The sequence below is a fragment of the Chroicocephalus ridibundus genome, chromosome 6, assembly GCF_963924245.1.
Source record: "Chroicocephalus ridibundus chromosome 6, bChrRid1.1, whole genome shotgun sequence".
NCBI classification, from domain to species: domain Eukaryota; kingdom Metazoa; phylum Chordata; class Aves; order Charadriiformes; family Laridae; genus Chroicocephalus; species Chroicocephalus ridibundus.
In genome coordinates this window covers 42,457,971-42,476,308 of record NC_086289.1, presented here as the reverse complement: position 1 = coordinate 42,476,308, position 18,338 = coordinate 42,457,971, and the positions used below count along the sequence as shown (strand labels likewise).

The 18,338-nt window shown below is 47.0% G+C and overlaps 1 long non-coding RNA gene across 17 annotated transcripts in view; it reads left to right on the top strand.

Annotated features, from left to right (window-relative positions):
- The window catches only part of LOC134518019 (uncharacterized), a 96,658-nt gene that overhangs the window by 26,339 nt on the left and 51,981 nt on the right, over positions 1-18,338 (top strand). For 14 of the 17 annotated variants that reach the window (XR_010071830.1, XR_010071825.1, XR_010071823.1 and 11 more), the window contains exon 5: positions 12,635-12,718. The exons of 1 other annotated variant lie outside the window; for it this stretch is intronic. This is a non-coding gene — a long non-coding RNA (uncharacterized LOC134518019). Of the gene's footprint in view, positions 1-12,634; positions 12,719-15,760; positions 15,836-18,338 lie in introns of all 17 variants that reach the window. 2 more of the 17 variants (XR_010071816.1, XR_010071820.1) reach the window with 1 other exon arrangement.

Below are 18,338 nucleotides of genomic sequence, written 5' to 3'. Positions count from 1 at the left end.
TGACTCCCTTTGCTGGTTGGCGGAGCAGGCTTCATTGAGCTGCCTTAGTACCTTGGGGCTCTCCAAAAATCCCTTGCTCCGAGATGGTCCCATCACCCTGTGCTGACCCTCCACAGGAGTCTTGGTCCCGCTGTACGATCCCTGAGCTCCCCGCATGCCCATGTGCACTCTTTGCCCATTTCAAGCCCAGTCCAAAGAAGTAACTAAGACTCCACTGACTTTCCGTCAGCTGCTTGCCCTGGTGCTCAGCCTGCAGGTTGATGCTGACGCTGGGGCTCTCTGGTGGTTGTGTTCCTGAAGGCTGCAGGATTTTCACCAAAGACCAGGCCTGCTGGACCAGCCACTCCACAAATGCAAAGCAGAAGGCAGGAGACATATGCAAGCAGGTGCATTGCCTGTTTGTTTGCTGGCTGAGAGCTGGGCCGGGGTGATCAGTCTCCTGTTGCAATAGCTATATCATCTAGCCAAGCCTTTCAGTTGCTTACAAGCAGGTGTCAGCCACTGTAACAGGCTGTGTCTCATTGCCAGTTCCCTAAAAACTGCCACCTGCAAAAGCTAGTTTTCTATTTGTAGCCATGGGTTTACTTGCTGTTTTATAAAAATCTTGCACAAATGGATCTCCAACCAGCTAGGCAGACACAAGCTTGCATATTTCTTCCCCTAGCGACTGCTGCCCTATTGCATCCCATATTGCGCATGGCGCGTTCCAGCTCTCTTGTGAAACAAGAGGTGATGGAGCATATAGCAATGTTGACTAATGTCACTTGTCAGGTGCCTTCCAAAGGACAAGTTGAGGCTGAGTGTTTGTAATACACTTAAGGAGATATGTTAGCCTGAATTTCTCCATGGCGTCAGTACAACAATAGGAATAGTGCTAACAGAAACACCACTTCCAATATTGAAGATAAATTTATTAAGACAAGTGTAGATTAAAATAAAGGAACATTCAAAAAAAAAAAAGGCACACAAAGGTGGATCTTGTGAATAGTGGGTGTCAGGGCAGGGCTTCAAGTAGGTCGTCCCTTTGTACCACCTACTCAATTACATTTGGCTTCTAGATAATTAAACTGGCTATTTTTTTGCTCTAGAGTTTGAAAACTCTTGAAAGAAAATTCACCATTTGCCATGTAACTGGTTAAAAATGCAGGCATTAGTTGCAATGAAGCTAGTATTTGGCTAGGCAACAATTTTCTCAGGCTGCTTTTGGGGTATTTTTAGGGTATTTGATTTCTGTCTAGATGTGCAGTATGCGCATTTATGCTAGCAAGTTAAATTCATTAGAGTCTTGAGACCAGATTTCTTTTCTTACCTGTCTCTTCCATTGAGCTTTCTTTAAAATTGCAAAACCTTCCCACAGAATAAAGACTCTTTCCAGGGGATAGCAAAAAGAATGATGTGATACTTTCTGCTGCCGAGACTCAAACCAGCTGGTTTGATGGCAGGAACAAGGTCACGGTGGCTTTCCCTTCCCCAGTTACCCAATGTAATGGCTATTTTTCTTTTCTGTTATTTTAAGGAGCACTGTCATTTTGGCTTGTGGCCTGCTGATATTAAGACAGAACGACTGTGCCCTCTGACTCCCACAGCTCTCCATCTGTCTGGGTACACCTTCCTTCTTTGAGAACCACCGTCCGCAGATCCTTCTTCCTGCCCACTGCCACTTTCTTGCCGTGGTGGGTCCACCTGAGCAAGGACTCACTGGAGATGTCTAGGCTGAAGCCACCCGTTCTCTGCTCTATCCAAACAGTAGAGGCTACTCTGCTGAAGCCTATGTCTGCTCCTTTCCTGTGTGTTGGTGTGGACTGGCAGCTCTGTGGAGTAGCAGGACTCTGGATATGTTTGTGGTCAGCGCTTTTCTGAGCTCTCTTTGTATGGGGTAGAGCCAAGAGGAGAACAGAAAGTGACTAGACACTGCTGGTGGCCTCACCTACAAAGTGCTTTGCAATCTTTCCATATCCTGAGGCAGCAGGAAGGACTGACGCAGGGGCTGAAGTCCAAAGAGAAGTAGAGGAACTTTAGTTCAGTAGAGAATGGGGGCCAAACTCTTGCTTCAAAAAAGAAATTGGGTTTTGGTGATGTCACTTTTTCTTCTCTTACTGTATGAAACTGCTACCACTGAGGCCAAGGCACAAATCTTTGGAGTCAAAAGATTTGTGTTTGGTGTCTCAAATGATGAGAAAGTGACTGTAACTACAGTAATAATTCCTGTTACACTGTGGAAGTGATGCCAGTAAGCCTTTGTATTATTAATAATCACCAGGTGTGTGGAAGCCTGCAGTAATGCCCTCAACAGTGGTGACATGTCAGATATGTCAGTGAACTGGCCACTGCTCCATGTTACCCGGCTATTTATCCTGTCTTTGCCACTGAAGCCTTTGAGTCTGACAGTGTTTTACTTAGAAGGTTGGTGAAATATTTCTGTGCTCTTGTTGTGATTCCTGCTATAGTTGCAGCAGAGATTTGTTTCGCTGTTAGTGTGCTATCTAGGGCTGTGCTTAAATCACAGGTGGCAGTGCTCTGAGGTTGACAGAGGAGGCAGAGCTTCCAGGCCACTTAAGTGGTCCATCTGGCAGTGTGTACCAGAGCTTCACCTTGACTCTCTTTTCTTAACTGTATACATGTTATGCCACAACCTGCTTATGCCAGGTAGGATCACAATGTCTGCACTCAGCTGAGTGGAGAGAAAGAGAAGAGGGTGAGCTAGTGAGTAACATCTGTGTGTGTCCTACAGCCCCTATCCATGGTCCACCTGCAGTGACTGTTGGCTGAGTATTGCTCAAATGCAAAGGGAGCACTATTGCGGCCAGTCTTCCTGCAGGCTGATTTGCAGAAACGTGGAAAATAGGAGGGTGTACCACTTCTGTTCAGTGATCTGCACAGTTTTGTGGAACCAGAGAGGAAGACACTAGCCTATGTGCTGAAGAACGAGAAGCTAATAGGTACGATTCAGATGACCACAGCTTGCCTTGTGTTATAACAAAACACACACACTTGAGTAGCATGTAACAAAGCCATGCGTCTGTGGATTTTAGTTTTAACTAAATGAATCGAAACAGAATTTTTGAAAACTCCAAGTAATTTTTAAGGAATTCATAGACTGGATTAATTTGTGTCTTCATTGACCATAGAGTATAAAATGGGGAAAAAGTGAATTTCCAGCTTTGAGAAGGTTGTGACTTTCACTTTTTTTCATCAGCTTCTCTAGCTCTGAAATAACGAAATCTACCAATGCAACTGGAATAATCTTTCTAAAAAGATGCATTGTTCTTCTGAGCCTTTACAAAGCCATTTCGGAGCCTTTCACATGCTACAGATACAAAAAAAGTTGGAGCACAGAAGTTTGTGGTTGTCGGGGAGCAGAAGATTGGGAGAGGGAGGTAGATGTCTTTTAAATCACTTTAAATCACTGAAATAATATAGGAAGTCAGATCCCCTCTGAAGCAAGATTAATAACAAGTAGGCAATCCTTATAGCGTTCACCTGTTTTCTTTAAATCTGCTGCTGATGGGATTCCATGGTCTCTTCCAGCACTTAGATAGTCCTACCTGTAGAAACTCAACCTACATCTTCTTCCCCCAGAATTAGCCTGATACTTCTTGTTCTATACTGGGAAGAAAAAACAGGGAACGCTGTCTTCTTCAAAAGCGTCTGTTATGCCCACCGTTGGCTTTCTCATTCTAGACTAAACAAGTCACATTCTTCCTGTTTCTCACAGAAGTGAAAGGCAGCTGAGGCTGGAAGGGACCTCTGGAGATCATCTAGTCCAACTCTTCTCTTCAAAGCAGGGGCAACTACAGCAGGTTATGCAGAGCGCTGTCAAATGAGTTGAATATCTCCTGAGCATGGAGACTGGCAGTCTAGCCCAAACCACAACACCTACCCTAGTGTTTGACCAGCTTCACAGGAAAACGATTTTCTCTTGTGCTCAAACGGATCTTCCTGTATTTCAGTTTGTGCCCATCACCTGTTGTTCTGACACTGCCCACCGCTGAGGAGAGTCTGGCTCTGTCCTGTTTACTCCCCCATCAGTACTTACACATGGATAAAATCCCCCCAAGCCTGCTCTTCTCAAGCCTGCATGCTCCCAGCTCTCTCAGCCTTTCCCTGTATGGCATGTGCTTCTATCCCTTCATCATCCTTGTGCCCCTTTGTTGGACTGTCTCTTATCTCCAAGTCTCTCTGGTACTAAGTGATGTCTAATATTGCCAAATCTTGAGATCGCACCAGTCTCAAATGCTGTTCCGTCCCCTAGCAAGAGTCATATACACAAATACAGTTCCTTCTCAGTGTTTTGCAGGGTGTTTTTCTTGTAGGGAAATGTTCTGTAAGTCACTTCAGTCTCTGCATTAACTAAGCCTTTTCCTGGACGGTGACTGTGAAATGAGATGTCATGAACTGCAGCTGAGGAATGAAAAATAGGATTTCTTCTCTCCCTGGTACCAGCAGGTTGGTCACTTCAATCTCCCTTCACGAATATGGACTTTAAAAAGTAGAATTACAGATTTCAGAGGTAGAAGATTACGAGATTTAGGAAATCCTAGGAAAAAATTCCTGCTTCTGGCTGCACTGGAGAAGCTGGAATCCATTTGATCCATCTGTAGATAGAGAACTCACGTCTCAAAACCAGCCAAGCTTACTATGGGTTTGAGGGAATCACAGTGCATGCTTGTCAAGGAGGCTTCTCTAAATGGGAGAAGTAGCAAAACTAAAAGAAGGTTTGTGTGTGGTGGCTAGAATAGGGTAGATCAGAAGGGTTTGAGTCCTTGTCTTAATCTCTCCCTTGCTCATTTATGTTGACCAGGTTTCAGCAAGCGTAGCTCCAATCAGGGAAGTCATTTTGTTGTGAGGGCCTAGTGGAGTCCCACATGTATTGCCTTTTGATGTGTTAGCACAACGGTGGGGCAGGCAACTGGAGAAGAGCGCAGAAAGATATGAGCTGGCTCAGCTATGCAGAGGCTGTGTTGCATTGTGAGGCTCAGTTTTGGGGGGCAGCAGAAAGGTTTAGCAGGGCTGAGGGGATGGGATTTTCTCGGGGTGGTTGGTTTGGTTTGTTTTTTTTCTAATCTCTTTCTACCAGCTCTGCAAGCACAGCCGGGATCCCCAGAGTATCTCCACATGGATAACTTCATGTACAGGATGCCAGAACGTGAGCATGTAGTTCACAAGTTATCCTAAGTTTAAGTCTTCATGGAGACAGTGTCTGACAGTGGGTAAACTGCCTTCCACCCAGCACATGCTGAGGATGTGTGTGTGAGGAATTTCTCTGCTGTCGGTTCATGCTGTAGCTGGCTGCATGCTGACTTCTTCAGGCAGGCTGGCTCCAAGACCCACACTGGATCCTCAACGCATCCCCCACCTCTGCCAGGAGCAGAGATGCCATCAGGCACACCAGTCCGGTGGCACAAGCAGTTTTCTTTACATTAAGTTTTGTGTAATCTGCAGCTCTGGGATTTTATAAATGGTTTTGTTGGCAATGACGAAATACTGCGGGGATGGGACTGTTGTAATGCATGATTGCTCCTCCACTGGAGTGATGCTTTGAGAAGGCATGCTGTTTTCTATTTGCTCTGCTGATACAGTTAGGGGAAAAATAGTGTAGGCGGTATACAAAGCCCTCTGGAGAAGCAGCAGAGGACTTCAAGCTGGGTATAGGTACAGTAATTGCCCTGAGTTTAACTGAATTGAGTTAATCATGTAGTTGATTTGTCAGAGAGGGTGTCCAATAGAAGGGTCTTTAGTGACTGAGCAAAGGGGTGAGAACTATGGATGTTAAGGAGCAGAGAGGGGGAGAGAGTCAATGGCTTGTGCTCCTGTGTTCCCGTGGGATCAATGTGGTAAATGCAGAGCAAACAGGAGTGATTATTAGCATTCAAAGGCAGCTGATCTGGTGATTGAGAAAGTGCCATTTTGTGTCCTTGCCTTCAGGACGGGCTTATTTTCCTGTCTGTAAAATGGGAATGACAGTCCCTGTCCAGAAGCCTCACCATACCGTGTGTTAGCAGTCACAGAGCTGCTGTCACTGGGTGAAGTGATTTGTCACAATTCCTTTCTTGGGAATCACAGTATTTCTGTTCATCAAAGGTACAGCTAACCTAGAAGTAAAGGAGTGAAAACAGTAAGTGTGAGATTGTGTGGTGCGCAGAGAGAGGAGACAGCTCATCCCAATAGACCATGAGGTGGCATGTTGAGGTGGAGCTGTGAATCTGGTCTGCAGAATGCAATCTAGGATCTGCCTGAGCTTTACCAGTAGGTGGTTATGAGACAGGGGTCTGCCTTGGTGTGTGTCCCTTCCGTGGGGTGCAGTCCTTCAGGAACAGATTGCTGCAATGTGGGCCCCCCACGGGATCAAAAGTCCTGCCAGCAAACCTGCTCCAACCTGGGCTTCTCTCTCCACAGGTCCTGCCAAGAGCCTGCTCCACTGTGAGCTTCCCATGGGGTCACACCCTCCTTCAGGCACATCTGCCTGCTCCGGTGTGGGGTCCTCCACAGGCTACAGGTGGATCTCTGCTCTGTCGTGGACCTCCACACGCTGCAGGAGGACAGCCTGCCTCACCATCGTCTTTTCCATGGGCTGCAGGGGAATATCTGCTCCGGTGCCTGGAGCACATCCTCCCCCTCTTTCTTCACTGACCTTGGTGTCTGCAGGGTTGTTGTTCTCACATATTCTCACTCCTCTCTCCAGCTGCAGTTGTGCAGTAACTTTTTCCCCTTCTTAACTATGTTATCTCAGAGGTGCTACCACCGTCGCTGATGGGCTTGGCCTTGGCCAGCGGTGGGTCCCTCTTGGAGACTGCTGGCATTGGCTCTATTGGACAAAGGGGATGCTTCTTGCAGCTTCTCACAGAAGCCACCCCTGTAGCCTCCCTGCTTCCAAAACCTTGCTATGCAAACCCAATACGCCATTGTAACAATGCCTTCTGCTCCTGCAGCTGTGCTAAGGAAATCTCTGCCGCAGTTACCCGCTGAAGGGCTGCATAAACTAAGGGCTTTTCAGGTTCCAGCATACTTCTTGTGCTTCCTTCCGGAGGCTGTTCCGTGTCTATAGCACAGATGATTGCAGGCCGATACAGGGTGTGCCGGATTGAATGACGTTCTGTCTGGCATGGCCGAGACAGTTTCAGTGAAACTCCTGTTGCTGAGACACTTCGGCTGACATCACCCTGTGCCACGGGCTGGCTGATATGCTGGTTGGCAAGGGCTGTGTCAGCACCAGCGCGCTCCCTGAGCCCCTGCCTGGGGCTTGGTGTAACATAGGTGTGAGTGGGAATTTCTCTCCACTGCTGGTAGGTTGCATCCCATGCTGTTACCAGGCGGAGCTTCTTTTTTAAAAAAAAAAAAAAAAACAAAACCAACACGGTGGCATACATAACCAGATCCAGCAACGTGGGCTATCTTTAACTATGGAAGCATTCTTCTATAACCATCCCCACACCAAATAGTGCTCGATGTCCTGCTTCCTTAGCACAGGGATGCTGGGAGGATGAATCTAGTCAGGGATGTCAGAGGCATCTACTTCCACTGCATCTGGACACCTCACAGGCATTAGATTATAATAACATCTGCCTCATCAAACACCCAGAGGGACAAAATAATTTAAGGGGGTGCTGTTCCATTTTTAACACTTAATTTCTCTTTTATTACTTGGATTAGAGCCTTTGTTCCAAACACAGTCCAAACTGCCTTTGAAATCAGTAATGTGGCTGCACCCAGGTGCACCACGTTATTTCCTTGCTTTTTCAGATAGTCTAATTCTTTTTCTCCCTTTCTTCTTGAAGCGAGCAGCCTCTGGGGTGTTTTGCAGTACCACTGATGTTTAACATGAAGAGGCTGAGAAGCTGATGTATGCAACGATTAAGTCACTTTCACAAGGTCAGGCGGCGAATCACTGGCAACGCCAAGAATAGCACCCCAAGTCTCTTGGCTCTCTCTAGCCCACCCTCAACACTACAGCCTGCCTTTTTCCTGGTGAGCATGATCTGATTCATAATGCAGCAGTTCTGCTGTAAGGCTGGCTACCTCTCTGCGAGCTGTCTCTGCTGCGGCAGAGAAAAACCGTCAGGCTGAGGCAGCAACAGCGATTGCACACGTCTGTAGCAAAAAGTCTAAACCCCAGAAACGGTATTTAGCAGCTTATCTTATCTACAGATAAGCTCATAAAATGTACTGACTGGTTAAAAATAGGTTTTTAAAGTTCTTGGCAAACATCTCAAACTTTATGTTCTTTGTTTTTTGCTGCAGAACAAAAATACCATTTTCAATGATTCTGATTCACGTTGGCTTTTTCTGGTGTTTCTGGAAAAGTACCAAATTATTGATGGGTGTTTTTTTTGCTTTTAATTGTGCTCTTGAGTGCTAAACCTATTCCTGCTATTTGCTTGCAGTATGTTTAGGCTATGTTTAGGCAAATGCAAATGGAAGTGGTTATTCAGTGCCTTTGGCACGCTGAACAGAATGTACTGAACTCCCGGGGCTTGTTACAAAGCCTCAGCCTCCAGCACTAACAAAGCCTGTGCAGTCAATAACTAAAATATGAGAACTACCTGGGCCTGAGAGAGGGAGTTCAGAGGATCTGGGAAGATCATGGATAATGAATTTGAGCCCAGTTTTTTTTCTTGTGGATTGGGTAAATGAAGTAAGGGGACTCCTGCCTGTGTACTGGCAGTGTAGGGCACTTTTGAGAGGCTAGCTGTGCAGGGCATGCCTGCACTGCCTGTGACGCTGGGTCGGGTTAGCACCGTGGTCTGTGGATCCTTTTGCAGCGTGTAGTTTACCAATGAAGTGAGTTCAACACACAGCTCTATGTGTTCCTGAATCATAATGGAGGATTTCCCTCTATGAACACCACAGTCATTGGAAGTGAAGCGAAACAGTGCAAAGCCACTGCCTGCTGCGTGTCCGTTGGCAGCAGCTTGGGATTTTTCAGTTGTTTGCCTTGTTACTCAGCCTATTTTAAGCTCTGATGGAATAAGGATGGCATTTGATCACAGCACTGGGCACAACTGTTTGGCGTTTATAACCCGTGTTTTAAACTGGAGGCTTTTTCCGTATATGCTTGTGTCTTCAAATAACTTTAGACTCATGGTTTTAGACTTGCGTGCTCTTTTGCTGGCCTTTGCCGTTGCCTCTTATGAGACAGCTCCTGACTTTCACTCAGATGGGTGTTGTTTACCCAGGTGAGAACCCCTCAACGGAGGGAGCATAGAGGTGACTGGAGGATCCCATGGGCTGAACAGAGCACTCTGTAGCCTCCATCTGTGGCCTGGCTCTCGTGATGGGAGTTAAAGATGTCTTTGTATCTCTGTCTTTTTATTGTATTTTCTTTAACATCTCTACGTGTGTGCCAGTGTCATCTGATCTTGGGTTTACTGAGTAGGTAGGACACTATGTAAAGACTTTAATATCTAGTGCTACAGGATAAATGTCTCCCATTGTGGAAATTATCTGCTGCTAACGCTGGTTCTGTGTTCATCTACCTCTAGTATGCTGAAGAAGCGGCCTCTGTCTACCATACAAAATACTCTTAAAACTGGTGGTCTGCATTTTACCCACAGCACTGAGACTTGTGAGAGCAGCTTGTCCTGCAAGCTCAGTCCCTCAGCTTTTTAGTGGATTAGATGCATTTATGGTTAGCAATGAAGTTTAGTCTCATGTCATTTGTTTTATTACTGTGCAGAGCGAGGCAGAAGGCTTGTTTCTTCTTGCAAGTGAATGCAGCCAGGAGATGAATGTTTGCCATCTGGGAGGAAAACCAGAACTGGCAGTAACATGACGTCAGGGCTGGAGGAAAGAAAAAGGAAGCACTCGGTTGAGAGAGGGCCAGAGTGCAGAGGGGAGGAGAGGCAGGTAGCGAGATGTCTGTCGAGGCTGTCTCTTTTCTCCTTACATAATAATCAAAGAAACTCAGGAAAGTAAATTACCAAAGCTGCTGCTTTACACTTGCTTCACAGGTAGTCTTTGGGTGGTAAGGAAAACCAGTGACCTCTTACCTGCTTTATTCCATACAAGTGGTTTTCAAGGCCCACACAGATAACTAACACACACTTACTTTGATTTGAAATTAGACTTCTGCTCATGTATTCTTCTGCTTCTGTGTTTTGATGGCCAAGTTCTTATCAAAACTCTGCCTTTCTTTTGTATTTCCAAGCTGCACAGGCATGTACCAGCTTTGGGGTAATTGTGCACTGCATTCATATACACAAACATCTAATATTTGTGACACCCTGGGACTGGGGTTGGAAACCTGCTCTAATGTCTAAAATCAGGAGCCCAGTTATGGGACTGCTGGGTTATTGTGCAAGCTGGTGCTTGATGCGTGAAAGAAAATCACATTCTGCATGAAGAAAAATTACAGCTGCTGAAACCTCCATGCAGTATATAATGTAGGTTAGAAAGAAATCTGGAACAGCTGGTACGTTACAGTAAACCACAGTTTGTGCTGTTGGGGCCTTAAGGCACAGCTTGTTGCAAATGCTGTTTCTCCCCAGAAAACCTTCACTTACAGTAGAGAGGCAAGCTATAGCAATTCAGCCAAATGCAGGTACGTAAGCCACGTATGCAGTCACTAAAGACTGTTTGAGCCAGCTTTTAATGAAAAATACAAAGAATTTGACTGTTAAAAAAATCTAGCTAATTCATTGTCTAAATTTAGAGTACAGCCCAATGAACCAAAAGCTAACACAAAAAAGCAAGCTCAAACCACTTGTGGGAAGGGAAATGGCCTTCACTGCTGCCGCCTCCTTAGTATTCCCAGTAGCATCCAGGACTGAATGTGCATCATGCACCCAGGAAAAAAAGGAATGCCCCATCCCTGGAGGTGCTTAAGGCCAGACTGGATGGGGCTTGGAGCAACCTGGTCTAGTGGGAGATGTCCCTGCCCAGGGCAGGGGGATGGAACTGGATGGTCTTAAAAGGTCCCTTCCAACCCAAACCATTCTATGCTTAACAAAGACTTCTTAAGCTGGAGCACAAACTGCTCAGGTGTGGGGGAGACAAGTGGGCGACTAACTGCACTTGCACCCCAAAAGAGCGCCAGCAGAACCCTGTGGGGTGGTAACAGGCAGCATGGCTTGAGAGAGAGATCTCCAGAGATCTGCACGTGTGAGTTGTGGTGCTGGCAACATGCTCTGTGTTCCAGAGCCACCCATCCCCTCCTGGCTGTCCTCTAGAAGGCCTGGGAAGGCAAAGAGCTGACGTGTTGGGTTGCTGCAGAGCTTCTGAAGCTGGGCACGTGCTTTGGAGCACTTGGCTGGCTTGTCTTGCTATGTTTCTATACAGCAGAGGGTCCTGAACTGCTCTGCACATTTCTTGGCACCCACATGGGCTCTGGGGAGTCATTCCCTTGCCATGGGCATGGGCTGTGTTGGCCTGGTGGCTAGTGGGCCATGTGCTGTCCCCTGGTGAGAGGGTGACCATGTGGACTGGTCTGAGTGTGTCCTAGGCCACCTGCACTCAAGTGCCTGGCCTAGGAGCCAGTGGATTGTCTGTCTGGAGCCTCTCCAGCTGCTCCGGGTACATGTGGGCATTTGCTAATGCAGGAATTCTGCAGTGAGCCAAGAGGCCATCTTGCCTCTGTGCCATGCTGGAATCTGCTGCGGAGCCACCCTGCGCTGTGCCTGGGGAAGGTGGCCTGAGCACAGCAGGGCCCCATGTCACCAGTGGCCTTCGCCAGACATAGCCTGTCGTGCAGGTTGTGGGGACGAGCACTGCGGGGATGGTGCAGAGCATGTTGGAGGAGAGACCCTCCTCCTGTTCATCCACGCTGCCCTGACTTCTCCCAGGCCTGTCTTGGGCCGGCACCCTGGGGGAGCTGAGGCTGGTGCGATTGCCCTGCTGCCATAGGCCAGTTGTGCACATTTGTTCCTTGTGCTTTCATAACTGAGCCTGAGGAAGGGACAGCTGGGAGCATGCCCTGGAGATGGGCTCGTGCTGCTGGGGGATCGGGCTCAGTTGGGCATGATGGTGGGGCGCTGCCTCACCAAGAGTCCCTCTCCCACGTGTAACAGGCAGCAGGGCAAGGGGCTGCAGGTGTGTCTGGCCGTGGTCCCACTCCTGCCCCCCAGTCCCAGGGATGGAGCGGGTGGAGGGCTCTGCGCAGCCCCTCCATGCAGGGCTGGGGCCGGTCACACTCCCTGTGCCACCGAGCAGCGAGTGCTGTGCCAGGTCTGCAGCCACAGGGCCCGGCCCTTGGGGTGCTGGCAGGTTGCCGCACTGACCTGGCCTGGGTCAGCATTTGGAAGCCTGCTGTAACTCAGGATCAGAAGATTGTTTGATTTTATTTTTTCCCCAGAGAACTTAGAAGGGTGAGGAGAGTGGTGCTGCTGTTGAGCATGCACTCTGATTCTATGCTCTGCAGCTCGCTGGAGGTGACAGCAGGGGATTCTGGGCAGTACTGGGGAATCGACCTTGCCTTGTTCTCTGGGGTCTCTGGTTGATGGTGCTCCAGGGCAGGTCACAGTGAAATGTGGACAGGCTGCCTTGGAGCAAAACGTGGAGGGACTTTGCAGCTCAGAACCATTTAAGACAAGGCTAATGTCATATCCTATCCTGGTTTTACTAAATCAGTTTTATTTTTTCCCCCCCAGTGGATCTTGTTCTTACCCATACTTCATTGCTATGTCCTTTCTGTTGTTTTCAGGTTTATGAACCTTTCTGCAGCAAGATTTGAAACCACCAGATTCCAGCTTAGATCAAGGTCCCTAGGATTCACTTGTGATTTCCAGTAAGGCTTCTTTAAGATATTGATAATTAACATTATGAAGTCATAAACTTTTATTTTGGGTGTCTGAAATGCCACAGGGATTTTCTGATGAGGGTATCTGTCAAAAAGTTGTTATGCTTTTTGCTTGTAACTTCCAAAATTACCTGTATCCTGTAAAAATAATTTTTCACAAAGCTTTGAACATGTTTTCCAGTACTTCCTGGGGGTGTGCCTGATCCAAGTTCTGGTTTCCTATTGAATTCATGAGAAGCTGAAAAAGAAAATCATTGCTTTCCTGCATCTCGTCTCCATTTTTCCCTTGTGCTAAGGGCCATAAAGCAGAAAAGTAATTGAAAAATGGTAGCTTAAGATAGTGCCGTATATGTACTTGGGAGAGCTGGTTACCCTTCCTTCTTCTTGCCTCTTTACTCTGCTGTTAATGGATTTGGATAGAAAACGGAAGACTTTTTTTTCACAGAGGCAGGCTGGCTGGCAGCTCCTCTTGGCGCTGGCAGCCTCTGCTGGCCCATGAGCTTCTGGCCCCCGGACAGCCTGCCTGTCCTGCAGTCACTGCAGCAACTGACTGCTGGGTGACCAGCTTGCTTTACTTAGAAGGCTGGTACATCCATAGGCTGTAACACGATAAATAGCGAGCAGCTGAACGCTTTGGAGCATACAAAGAACAACATAGAGAGGTTGGATTTTGTTGCGTTTTGAACTTTTTCCATAGAAAGCAAAGGGAATACTGTGGTTTTCCTTATTTGTGTGGTCCTGATGCAGAGTATTGTGAGTTGGAAGGAATGGTTGAAGCAGACAGTGTCTGTGCTGGTACAGCAGTTGAAATGTTTCCTGTCATGGAATAGATGAATAAGCCCGTTCCACATCTCCTTTCTTTTCTGAGACCTGTGAGTACTGTCAGTGTTGCTGCTATTTTAATTTATGAGCCACTGCCCTATGTGGTATTAATACCAATGCTATGCATAGTCAAGTGTTGCCTTCCCAGGAGCGGCATGAAGGGAGTCAGAGGGCACGGGCCCTCCCAGTACTCCCTCTGCCTGTCTTCTGCTCTTTGTATTTTGCCCCACTGCACGCTACTCAAGCTAAAGCAGGGGAGGACAGCACAGGCTAAAGGTGGCAGCAGAAAAGGAGGGCATAAAGGAACAAAAATGAGGGGGGAGATGTGGGAGCAGTAGGTACAGAAGGCCAGGGCACCATCCTTCGTGCCAAGAATCTTTCTGTGGCCATGGTCAGCACCCTGTGCTGAGGGAAGGGCAGGCCTTCAGAAGCATTCTCTGCCTCCTTCCTGGCTGGTGACAAGCCTGGCCACAGCAGCCTGCACACTGAGCAAGGTGAGAGTGCCATCTCTTCCTCCACATGGCTGGAAGAACCTGGCCAGCTCTGAAAAAAATCCATCCCATGTGTGACTCCTCTAGTCAGTGCTGCAGGAGTCAAACCTCCTGCTCTGGCAAGCTCAAAGGGACATTAGTGAAAGACTAGTGATAAACTAGCCTGATGCAGCACTGAGCTTTTTGGAGTTCTTGTTCCTAATCATACATGACATAAAAGCCTTATTTTACTGAAGGATGATGTAGTACTGATAGGTGACGTCTGTGTAAGGATGAAATTTTCAGCGAAATTCTGCTTGTGGAGGCCTTACAAGTGTGGAAGACAGCAGCTATGTTTGCTGGAAGCAGCTAGAAGACACAGAACTGTCAGGCAGTCTCTTGGCTTCTGATCTGAAAAGCTCTGACCAGGAAGCACTGAAAGATTAAATAGAAGAACTTGCAGGTTCTGTTTGTGGTTATGTTTTCTTGCTACAATCGCAGGCAAAGAGGACCGTATCTTCCTGGAGCATACAGTGAGAAGCCCCGGGTATGTTTGCCATCATTATGGACAATCAGTATGAGGCCTGACTGAAAAGCAGCTTGTGTGTGTGCACCAGGTGCTTTGAGCCCAAGCTTGGAGAACAAGATGCTGATAGCTCCTAAGGCTGTTGTTGTCACAGGTGATCTGAAAGGGACAGTTGGACAAAAGTCCCCTTTAGTGAATCTGAGACACTTGGGTCTTTTTTTCTGTCAAAGAGGGAAGATGGCCTGATCATCACTTCTGTACTCATCGCCCAAACCGATGGTGCATCATCTTGAGCCAGCAAATACCCCTTGCAGTGGATATTAGTGGGTACACAACCAGGCAGCGAAGAGACTTGTTGGAGAGTTTCCTTTCCTTTTCCTTCTCTGGGAGGAGAAGCTGCTCCCTGCCACCCTCAGGCACCAGGAGCTGCTCTTCCCTAGGTTGATGGATCCTTAATATCAGCAGAGTTGCTCTGTCTGCTCTCCACTTGGTTTGCCCCTTATTATCCAGATTGCTTAGTAGGGACGCAACCAAAAGCTTTCTACAGCTTGGTACCTTTGAAAGTCTCCTAAAGTACATGGGCCAGATACTCTATGAAAAGTAGTAGTGATTCAGTGGTGAAGCTGGCAGAGCTTGCCTGTACTTTGTATTAGAGCTTGTTCCTCTGTGTGTGCATGCACTCATGCATATCTCCTCTTCAGCACTTTATCTCCCTCTTCTCTTTAGTGCTTTATCTCACTTCTGCTCTTTAGTGCCCATTATCTCTTGTCAGCTATCTGCATTACAGGGTGTAGGACACTATTTAGGAGGAGTGCTGTGAATCAACCTTGTCTGTCATCTCCAAGAGAGCTACGTGTGTGCGGGTGATGCATGTTTCACCTGAGTGTGCTTCTCCTAGGGCAGTATAATATATATATATATGAGATCTTGCTGCTGGCTACTGTAGCACATCATGTACTTTCCATCTCTGCTTGGGTTGTTTTTTTGTAGACAACTGAAGCTGAGTAACCTGGCTGCTGTCTGTCTGCAGTTCCACCATCCTGATTCGCTTTCCTCTATCATTCATTAACGGGTGAATACCTTATGCAAGCACTATTGATTAGCTTCACAACCACCTGTCTGTAAATCATTTTCCATCTCAGGTTGTGAGTAATATCTGCATGCTTTGTTCATCTTCCACGTAATGACCCTGGCTCTCCTCCCGTTTCTCAGCAGCGTGGCTCCACTGCGCACAAGGAAATTACATGAGGTTCAGGCTGGAGTGAGTAAAGAAGACTTTGTCCCCAGGTGATTTTATGCTCTTCATAGATACCTGAAGTAACTAGAGCAAGTGGCTGGTGTCCAGAATATGCAAATGCAAGTGTGTGACAAATGAACCAGTTGTCTGTTTTTTGGTGAATTAAGCAAAGCGGTTGTACTCAACCAGGCAGTGTGCTGGTGATGGACTCTCCTGTGTTCCTGTGGCCACAAGAAATTCATCTGCTAAAATGGAAGCCTGCTGAGCGGAGCCCAATCGGATTTTTGTCCCCAGTGCAGCATTATTGCTTGTGGACTGCTGCCCTCGGCCTGTGGTTGCAAAAGATGAATAGCTGGCAGGAAGGCAGCAAGTATGTGCTACTTAAACATACATTGCCTAATGGCTGTCTTCCCAGTGCCCAGATGTATGGCTTGCTCTAGGACGCTGGGACCTCCCTCTCTGCTGCAGTAGACACTTCTATTATTAGCTTAGTGGCAGCTTTCCATATGCCAACACTCGTGACTGCAGGACTGTTTAATTTTCACTTCTCTGAAGTATTTAATTTGTCAGCTGTTGGCTTCTAGTCATTACAGACCAAACCTCAAAGTCCTTACCTAAATTTTTGCTCTGTTAGGGCTGAAGCACGGATCCTATCTGAACAGACAATTATACCTACACAGAATCAGGTCTTAAATCCAGAAAGTTAGTCGCTACTTGGCTAATCAGCAGAAAAGCCCTGTCTTCAGAGATGGGTGTCTAGTCTCCCTTCTTCTTCTGTTAACTTTTCTCCAGAGAAATGAAAAATCAGTTCTTCTAAAACTACTGCCCACTTGCGTTTCAGCGCCTGACAGTGAAGATGTGGTGTGCAGTTACTGGTGCCTCTCTGCAGGTGCTGGCACTTCTCTGGTGGCTGAAGATAGCTGCCGCTGTGAGATAATCACCCAGCAATTCACTGCTGGGGGCCTCTCTTTAATTATTGAATGCCAGAATAGATGTATATTGGATTACCTTGCTGGCAAATATAATCTCCAGCATCTCGTGTAACTCCACAATATTCTCTGTTTTCCTACTTGCAGAACATGAAATCTTCTTCAAAGAGTCTAAAAAAAAAAGTCAAAATGTGTTTTTAGATATTGCTTATATAGCAGTCCATGTTTTCAGAGAATAACAAGTTGTAGACTGGCTTTGAAGATAGCCTTCCCCGGCCATCCGTAGCATGTGATTACTCTTGTTTAGTCAAGCCTGCACTTGGATGTGCAGCAGGATGTGCGTGGTGCGTTATCAAACCAACCAACCCAAATGAGAGAGAGCAGCCTAATTTTCCTCTCACTTCTCTGAAGTATTTAATTTGTCAGCTGTTGCAGAAAATCTGGCTAACGTGTCCTGAGGGAACTGCAACCTGTAGTTCTGGCCCTGTGGTGCACGACCCTAGGAACGCTGTCTGTGTCCCTGCAGGGTCCTGCTGGAGTCACTTGCAGTTGCACATGAAGACGGGGGGAAGAGAGAAAAATCAATGTATGCATTTGTAATTTTTCCCTGCTGGCAGAGATGCAAGTAAATGCCAGTGTTCCCCCTCATCCCTCCTCCTCTGTCCTGCTGGTACATACAGCTCGCAGGCGTTAGATCTGCAAGCAGTGGTTGAGAAATTGGCCACAGATCCCTTGACCTTTAGTTCCTGTAGGATCCTCTGGATAATGTCTTCAGTGCTCACAGACGTGAGACAATTTTTATATACATTCTGTCCAAACGTGTCAAGCAAAATTTGTCATTCCTTGTTTTGCAAGAGAAATAAAACATGCCTTCTCATTTCCCAAACTGTGCTGAACTCCATGTAATCCTGGTAACAATTTAGAAAAGAAAGGAAGAATATTACACAATGCTTAACTGGAAGGAAAGGCGATACTGTGGTTAATCAAACATTTTTGCCATTTACAAGTTTCAGAGAATTCCATGCTGCTGAATGATGTCAGGCAGGCAGCCGTGGAGCCCGAGATCCCTCCTTTGTAACCACCACGACATGTCACATGCGGCAGCCCTAGCAGGTGCTGACAGAATAATTAGAGTGCTCGAATTTGTAATACTGCAGGCATTAATGGACTCCTGAAGCTGGTGAAAGGAGAGCTCCATCTACTGTTGTACAAAGAGAAGGCAAAAATAGCTAGAATGGCCTTCTCCCACATACGCTGAAAAGCTACTGGATACCATGTACAACTCTTATTTTATTTATTTTCTTTTTTTTCCCCCTTCTTCCTGTGGCTTTTAGAGCCCTCCACTTCAAATCCAGTTCCCTGCTTTGGGTACCGTGCAGGTACATAGCTGGGGACAGTCCCTACGTAGCCATCCCTAAGCAGGCAAGGCAGACAAAGGATTTGAAAACAGTAGCATGGAAACTAAGTGACTTTTACATGCGCATATAGAATCAGGAGCAGAACCAGAAGCTGACCTCGATTTCTAGTCTATTTCCCTGACAGGAGGGGGCTCATCCTCCAAAATGTGTTGAATGCAGAGGTTTCTCACAGGGCTGCAGGCAATGCTCGTTTTAGAGCTGCAGAA